Source organism: Chenopodium album, chromosome 20, assembly GCF_948465745.1.
Source record: "Chenopodium album chromosome 20, dcCheAlbu1.1, whole genome shotgun sequence".
In the NCBI taxonomy this organism is placed as follows: domain Eukaryota; kingdom Viridiplantae; phylum Streptophyta; class Magnoliopsida; order Caryophyllales; family Amaranthaceae; genus Chenopodium; species Chenopodium album.
The window spans coordinates 22695062-22703869 of NC_137853.1; the positions used below are offsets into that span (position 1 = coordinate 22695062).

At 39.4% G+C, this 8808-nt stretch overlaps 2 non-coding genes across 2 annotated transcripts; both read left to right on the top strand.

Moving 5' to 3' along the window:
* The first annotated feature begins 281 nt into the window (after window positions 1–281).
* On the top strand, window positions 282–387 carry LOC145599874 (small nucleolar RNA R71). The gene has a single exon (XR_014104128.1). It is a non-coding gene; the product is annotated as a small nucleolar RNA R71 (small nucleolar RNA).
* Window positions 388–8488: 8101 nt separating this feature from the next.
* Window positions 8489–8594, top strand: LOC145599875 (small nucleolar RNA R71). The gene has a single exon (XR_014104129.1). It is a non-coding gene; the product is annotated as a small nucleolar RNA R71 (small nucleolar RNA).
* Window positions 8595–8808: the final 214 nt, after the last annotated feature.

Below are 8808 nucleotides of genomic sequence, written 5' to 3' on the forward strand. Positions count from 1 at the left end.
TCTCAAGCTTTTCTTTGAGAGACAAAACTTCTTTCCCCAAATCCGCAATCAAAGTAGTCAAATCATTGATGGCACTAAGTTGTTCGATTGAGTAACCCTTGCTTGTTGGTTCTCTCTCCGCTTCTTGCCAATTCATGTAATGACGAACTACTTCATCAATTGCATCAACCACTTCTTCTTCCGTTTTGTTCATGATTGGGCCTCCGGCTCCAGCATCCAAACTTGCTCTCCCATGAGAACTCAACCCACCATAGAAGATATATATGATTTGATAGGTAGGAATCCCATGGTGTGGAAACTCCCTTTGATAATCCTAAAATCTTTCCCATGCTTCATAGAGACTTTCATTTGGCTTTTGCTTGAACCCTTGAATCAAAGCTCTTGGCTCCGCCGTCTTCTTTTGAGGATAGAAACGGAACAAGAAAGCTTTGGTGACATCATCCCAAGTTCTCAAAGAATTGGGCTTCACTTCCTTATCTAGCCATTCCAAAGATCTTCCTATGAGAGAGAAAGGGAACAACTTAAGGCGGATAATCTCTTGAGATACTCCATTGACCTTGATTGTGTTACAATATTTTTCAAACTCCTTAAGATGGTTCAATGGGCTCTCATTCTTTGCCCCACTATATTGTCTCCTCTCAATTAGGGTGATCATTGCCGGTCTAATTTCAAAATCGTTTGCCGGTGTTGTAGGTGGAGCTATGCCGCTCTCATACCTATATGCACCGGGAACTCCAAGTTCCTTCAAGGCAATTCTTGAATTACCTCCCATGGCTTGGGATCTATGCACACAAAACTCAAAGAAAATATTAGTAGCACGGCTACAAGTGTAGCCTAAAGTGTAAAATCTTTTTGTATTTTGCAAATAGAGTGGAATAGACTCAACAACAACATGCACTCAAAGCACCATTCCCCGGTAACGGCGTCATTTTGATGGGATGAAGAACGGTAGGTCGTTGGGCTACCACCCCACCCAATCAAACAAAATTTGTAACTCAACTAACCCCTATGAAGTGTAGTAGTAATTCAAGGTCGAACCCAAAGGAATGGAGGTCGAATGCACAATGCCTAAGTCAAGCTATTCCGAAATCTAGTAGGGGTTTATGGTAGAAACTATAGCTAAGCTAGGCAATGCAATAAGCTAGTACTAATTGAATGCTAAGGCACTAGGGGAATGGATCCACATGCACCAACAATGAAGTTCAATCAACTTGGGGAATCAACCAATCAAGTCAAGCAATGTGAGGGAAAACCGAAATTTCAACCAAGAGAGTACATCAAGCTATTCTCCTAGAGGTCTAATTAGCGTCAACTACATCAAACACTAGCTAGGAAACATCACAAGATATCTCAATCGAGTAAATGTAAGCCACAAATCAATGGTCCGTATCAATGTGAACTCACAATGCAATCTAGTGTGAATAACAAGGGTGATCAAGCCTAATCAAGCACACACATGCACAAAATCAATCAACCAATTTAATCACATTATCAACTCAATCAATTTCCCCCAAATTAATCTCAATTCATCATCAATACATGCTTCACCACTACCCTAGCAAATAAACTACTCACAATCCATGAAGATCATCAAAATCAAAGCTAAACTAATCATCATTCCCAAATTCATCAATTGAAAACAAATTGAAACCAACAAATTCAATCAAAATCAATCAAACTATCAATTAACCAAATCAAATAACAATACTAATGAAATCAAACATTAAATTGCATTAAAGAGTAAAGAATCCTTACAAACTTGATAGAAATCAAATCAAATGCAACAATCTTCAATCATCAATCATCAAACCCACATCGAGAGATGATAGAAATTCATATGTGAGCCTTGCAAATGTGGGAGCACTAAGATAAATGAATTGCTCAAGGCCCAAATTCCTTGCTAACATCCGGACATCATCGTCGATCCCTAGAAGAGTAGTGATGTCATGATAATAAAATCTCGTAGAATATAATTTCCTTGATGATAGACTCTCGAATCGGTCCCAATGCTTTTGGACCTTAAACTTGATGCCATATGTTTCCTTGATGGTGGAGGGTGGATCAATAGTTCCTCTTGAATTTGTAACCTTGGTGCACTTTGCTTGCCTTGAACCACCCATCTACAAAATAATGGACAAAGAGAATGGCTTCAAAAATAGGAATAGTATGCCAAAAATCAATCATGAATATGGGGAAAAATAAAGTGTACAATATTCCATGAGTGAAGCAAAAATTCAATAGAGTTGAATAATGCATAATCAAAGCATCACAATTGACACAAATATTACCCCAAATCACAATTAATAAAAGCAACAATATACCATACTACCAACAAACCATTATCTCCATTATCACCATCAACATCAACAAAATACCCTAAAACTAATCATATGAAAAACCAACAAGATTCATGCCAAAATTCATAATATGCTCAAATAATATCATCATCATAATTAAATTTCACAAAACCAACATCAACATTTCCATAGTCATCAACATTAGAACAAGTAGTGGTAGTAATGGTGGTGAGAGTGGGGGTAGTATTAATCATGCTCAAAGTCTCATGAGGTATAAAAATTGAAACTTTATCACATAAAACATGCAATTATACTCTCAATTGATAGGAAATCACAAGATTTAAGCAAGAAAAACACTACTACACATAAACATCTCCAACAATCATACCAACAAGTTTCAATTGAAAAGTACCCAAAATTTTCAAACTAGGAGTGAGAAAATTACCTTTAATGATGTAGAATGAAGACTTGGGTATCAAAGTAATGAGAATTATGGAGATTTTGATGTAGAAAGATGAAAAACAATATGATGAAGATGAAGTATAACTATGAGCAACCCCAATAGATCTTAGAAGGAAGTAGAATGAAGTAGGAGAGAGAGAGAGAAGGTAAATCGGGTTAAAAGAGGAGGGAAAACAAACCCCTCGTACACCCAGCTAGGTGCGGCCGCACATGGGAGATGTGCGCTCGCACAGAGCTCGTGTGCGGCCGCACATAACTGGTGTGCGGGCGCACAAAAACTGGGCTTTAAATCCGAGCTTCTTCCTCCCTCATCTAGTGCGCACACCCCCTATGATGGTCATGCGGAACCATATAGGCAGTAGCTACACTTCATATTGGAGAGTGATAAACATGAAAATCATGAAAATAAACACAAGTACTCACCATCCTCCATACTTACCCACTTTTTCAACTTAAGAATTGGGACAAGTTTACCTCAAAATTGGCATCAAAATTGTTGGAAATCAACTCAAACCAACCTACAACATCAAACACAACGAGATTAAACCACAAAAACACCATCAAAACACAAAGATAAACCAAAAGAAAGAGGAAGAAAAAGTTAGAAAACACGGGTTGCCTCCCGTGAAGCGCTTATTTTAGAGTCTTAAGCTAGACATCCTCCACCTCTTTCAAGGTGGATCATAGAGAGTCATATCATGGATGACCCCCACAAATACACCATCATAATACCGCTTGAGCCTTGTCCGTTGACCTTAAAAGTCCTCGAAAAATCCAAAGGAGAAATTTCAATAGAGCCATTTGAGAACACCTCTTGAACAACAAAAGGACCGGTCCAACGAGACATCAATTTTCCGGGGAAAAGCCTCATTTTGGAATTGAAAAGGAGCACCTTATCCCCCGGAAGAAACTCTTTCTTCTCAATGAGCTTATCATGCACCTCCTTAGTTCTAGCTTTATACTAGCTAGCACAATCATACGCATCCAACCGAAGCTCTTCTAACTCATGTAGGTCCAACCAACGTTGCTCACCCGCACTAGCTAAATCAAAATTGATCTTCTTAATAGCCCAATGAGTGCGGTGCTCAAGCTCAACCGGAAGGTGACAAGACTTCCCATAAACCAAGCGATAAGGAGTGGTACCAATAGGAGTCTTGAAAGCCGTTCTATATGCCCACAAGGCATCATCAAGCTTGTTTGCCCAATCTTTCCTACTCCTTGCAACCGTCTTCTCAAGAATCAACTTAATTTGACGATTTGATACCTCAACTTGCCAATTGGTTTGAGGATGATAAGGAAGACCAAATCTTTGGTTCACTCCATGCTTCTTCAACATCTTCTGGAAAGCATAGTGCACAAAATGGGAGCTATTATCACTTATAACCGCTTTGGGGATGCCAAACCTAGGGAATATTATCTTTTTGAACAATTTCATCACCACTTTATGGTCATTAGTTGGAGAAGCAATGGCTTCCACCCACTTTGACACATAATCAATGGCAACAAGAATATATTGATTCCCATAAGAAGATGGAAAAGGACCCATAAAATCTATACCCCAAACATCAAGTATTTCCAACTCAAGTATTGGTTGTTGGGGCATCTCATTCCTTCTTGAAATATTCCCGGTCCTTTGGCATTGATCACAACTTTTGACATACTCCCAAGCATTCTTGAAGAGGTTAGGCCACCATAATCCACATTGAAGCACCTTAGAGGCCGTTCTTGAAACACCCATATGACCACCACTAGGATCCGAGTGGCACATCTTCAAAACATTTGGTATTTCCTCACTTGGCACACACCGACGCAACAATCCATCCACACCTCTTTTGTACAAGATTGGCTCATCCCAAACATAGTGCCTAGCTTCTCTCTTGAGTTTCCTCCTTTGATTGTTGGAAAAGGAAGGAGGGAATTCCCCACAAGCAAGAAAATTCACCAAATCGGCAAACCATGGAAGCTCCTTCACATTAATAACATATAATGAATCATCCAACATCCGGTCCTCTATAGGGGACCCATCATCTAGAACTTGAAAATCCTCAAGTCTAGACAAATGATCCGCAACAACATTTTCCGCACCTTTTTTATCCCGGATCTCAAGATCAAGAGATTGAAGCTCAAGGACCCAACGAATTAACCTCGGTTTGGATTCTTTTTTTCCAAAGAGATACTTCAAAGCCGCATGATCGGTGAAGACTATAGTCTTAGACCCCAACAAATAACAACGGAATTTCTCAAAAGAATGAACAATAGCCAAGAATTCCTTTTCCGTTGTTGTGTAATTTCTTTGAGCACCATTGAGGGTCTTTGACATATAATAGATGACATGGAGCTTTTTGTCGATTCTTTGACCCAACACACCTCCTATGGCCGTATCACTTGCATCACACATAAGCTCAAATGGCAAATCCCATCTAGGGGCTTGGACAATAGGAGTAGAAGTCAAAGCTTTCTTCAATTTATTAAAAGCTTCCAAACAGGCATCATCAAAGACAAAATCAACATCTTTTTGGAGAAGATCATTTAAGGTCTTAGCAATGAGAGAAAAGTCTTTGATAAACCTTCTATAAAATCCGGCATGACCCAAAAATGATCTTACCCCTTTCACATTGACCAGAGGGGGCAACTTCTCTATCACCTCAATCTTAGCTTTGTCAACTTCAATGCCTATATGAGAAATCTTATGGCCTAGAACAATACCTTCTTCCACCATGAAGTGGCATTTTTCCCAATTTAGCACCAAATTGACCTTTTCACATCTCTCAAGGCATTTTTCAAGATTTTTGAGGCAATCCTCAAATGAAACACCTCCCACGGAAAAATCATCCATGAAAACTTCCATTTCCTCTTCAAGCATGTCCCCAAAAATGCTCATCATACACCTTTGAAAGGTCGCCGGAGCATTACACAATCCAAAGGGCATTCTTCTATATGCAAAAGTACCATAGGGGCATGTGAAGGTTGTCTTTTCTTGATCCTCGGGATGAATAGGAATTTGAAAGAATCCCGAATATCCATCAAGGAAGCAATAAAATTTGTGCCTAGTGAACCTTTCAAGCATTTGGTCAATAAAAGGGAGAGGGAAGTGATCCTTTTTGGTTGATGTGTTTAGACGTCTATAGTCTATACACATCCTCCAACCGGTGACCGTTCTAGTTGGAATGAGCTCACCTTTCTCATTCTCAACTATGGTCATACCCCCCTTTTTAGGAACGACATGCACGGGGGAGACCCACCTTGAGCTTGAGATGGGGAATATGATTCCCGCATCCAAAAGCTTGGTGATCTCTTTCTTAACTACTTCTCCCATTTGGGGATGTAGTTTCCTTTGTCGTTCAATAGAAGGTAGGGTGCCCTCCTCAAGTGTTATGTGGTGTGTACACAAGGCGGGGCTTATGCCTTTAAGATCATCAATTGTGTACCCCAAAGCACCTTGGTGCTTTCTCAAAACACCACATAACGCTTGAGCTTGGCTCTCACTCAAGGATGCACTAACAATAACGGGATATGTAGAATTAGGGCCTAAGAATTCATACCTAAGGTGTGATGGTAGAGGTTTTAGCTCTACCAAGGGAACACCTTTACCTTCTTTGGTTGAGGCCACTTGCAAAGCATCTTGACTTGATATCCCCATACAAGTTTCTTCTTCACTCCCTATATTGCCTCCATCAAGCAAATCTTCATACAATTGCACTTCCTTGGTTAGGATACCTATCTTTTCCTTATTCAACAAGACACACTCAAGAGGATCATTAGATGTGAGCAAGTGCTCATGCATGGAATTCACACTATTATCAAGCACTTCAACTCTCATGCAATTTTCTAAAGAAGAAGAGGGATATTTCATTCCTTCATTCAAATCAAATTCAACTACCTCCTCTCCAATCTTAAGAGAAATCTTAACACTTTTAACATCTATCATAGCCCCCGATGTAGCGAGGAAAGGTCTACCTAAGATGATAGGTATTGTAGCATCTTCATCCATATCCAACACTACAAAATCAACCGGAATAACAAATTTCCCAACCCTTAAAGGCACATCTTCTACCTTTCCCTTAGGAATCTTGATCGACCTATCGGCTAATTGCAAAGTAATCTTGGAAGGTAGAAGTTCTCCTAGACCTAATCTTTGATAAACCGAATATGGCATAAGGCTAACACTAGCTCCTAAGTCACATAAGGCATTATCAATTTGGGTCTTGTTAATGGCACAAGGGATGGAAAAATTTCCGGGATCCTTCAACTTAGGAGGCATCTTGTTCATGATAATTGCACTACAATGCTCGGTAAGGCTAATGGTCTCCATCATATCACAAGTCCTTTTTCCACTCAAAATCTCCTTAAGGAACTTAGCATAGTTTGGCATTTGTTCAACAACATCGGTGAAAGAAAGAGTTAAATGAAGTTGCTTAAGCATCTCTACAAATTTCCTAAATTGCTCATCCAACTTATATCTATTATATCTTTGGGGATAGGGAAGCCTTGGTTTGCAAACCTCTTTCTCTTTCTCTTTCTCTATCACCTTCTCTACTCGTTCCTCATCAACATTTTCAGTCAAAGGACATTCATCACCTTCAACTTCAATGGGATTCTTACTAGTGCTCTCACTAGCAACACTCTTCTTAGGCTCACCTCCCTCAAGGACCTTACCACTTCTAGTAACAATGGCATCCATAGGGTTCCTAGAATCTAGGCTAGGTGGAGTCAAAGAGGAAGAGTTTGCATATTCCTTGAACACACTAGTCAATTGAGAAAGTTTTTCACTTAAATCCTTGTTATACGCCAACATGTAATTAAACTTCTCTTCATTCAAAGCCATACACATTTCCAAAGTTTTGGCTTGTTTCTCAATGACACTTTAAAAAAATTCCCTAGAAGAAAATGATTGATCATAGGAATTATCACTTGAACTTTGAGCATTTGGAACTAGATTAATTGGGGAACCACTTTGAAAATTTGCTTGAAAATATCCCCTAGTTTGATTATTCCAATTACCCCTAGTTTGATTTTGGCTCCTTTGTTTACCATGGTTATCATAACCTTGATTATGATCCCCATGTCTATGGCCATGACCATGACCATTACAACCATGATGGTTATAGTTACCATGAATCCCTTGGTATCCATGATTTCTACAACCTCCATTTTGGTTATAATCATCATGATTCATATGATAATTCCTATTTCCAACATTCCTTTGAAGATCAATTCTAGGTTCACAAGCATGATTATTGATATAATTCACATGTTCCATTTCATTTCCATCACATTCACTACAAGAAACATTTGGGCACATAGAAGCATTGTGATCATTCATTCCACATAATTCACATGGCCAACATTCCAGAATCATGCAACAAGAAGAAAGATTGGAGTTAGAGAGAGAAGATGTACCTCTCCTCTTAATTTGGGAGGGAAGAATTGGAGCTTGGGAAGGGGACTTCTCAAGCTTTTCTTTGAGAGACAAAACTTCTTTCCCCAAATCCGCAATCAAAGTAGTCAAATCATTGATGGCACTAAGTTGTTCGATTGAGTAACCCTTGCTTGTTGGTTCTCTCTCCGCTTCTTGCCAATTCATGTAATGACGAACTACTTCATCAATTGCATCAACCACTTCTTCTTCCGTTTTGTTCATGATTGGGCCTCCGGCTCCAGCATCCAAACTTGCTCTCCCATGAGAACTCAACCCACCATAGAAGATATATATGATTTGATAGGTAGGAATCCCATGGTGTGGAAACTCCCTTTGATAATCCTAAAATCTTTCCCATGCTTCATAGAGACTTTCATTTGGCTTTTGCTTGAACCCTTGAATCAAAGCTCTTGGCTCCGCCGTCTTCTTTTGAGGATAGAAACGGAACAAGAAAGCTTTGGTGACATCATCCCAAGTTCTCAAAGAATTGGGCTTCACTTCCTTATCTAGCCATTCCAAAGATCTTCCTATGAGAGAGAAAGGGAACAACTTAAGGCGGATAATCTCTTGAGATACTCCATTGACCTTGATTGTGTTATAATATTTTTCAAACTCCTTAAGATGGTTCAA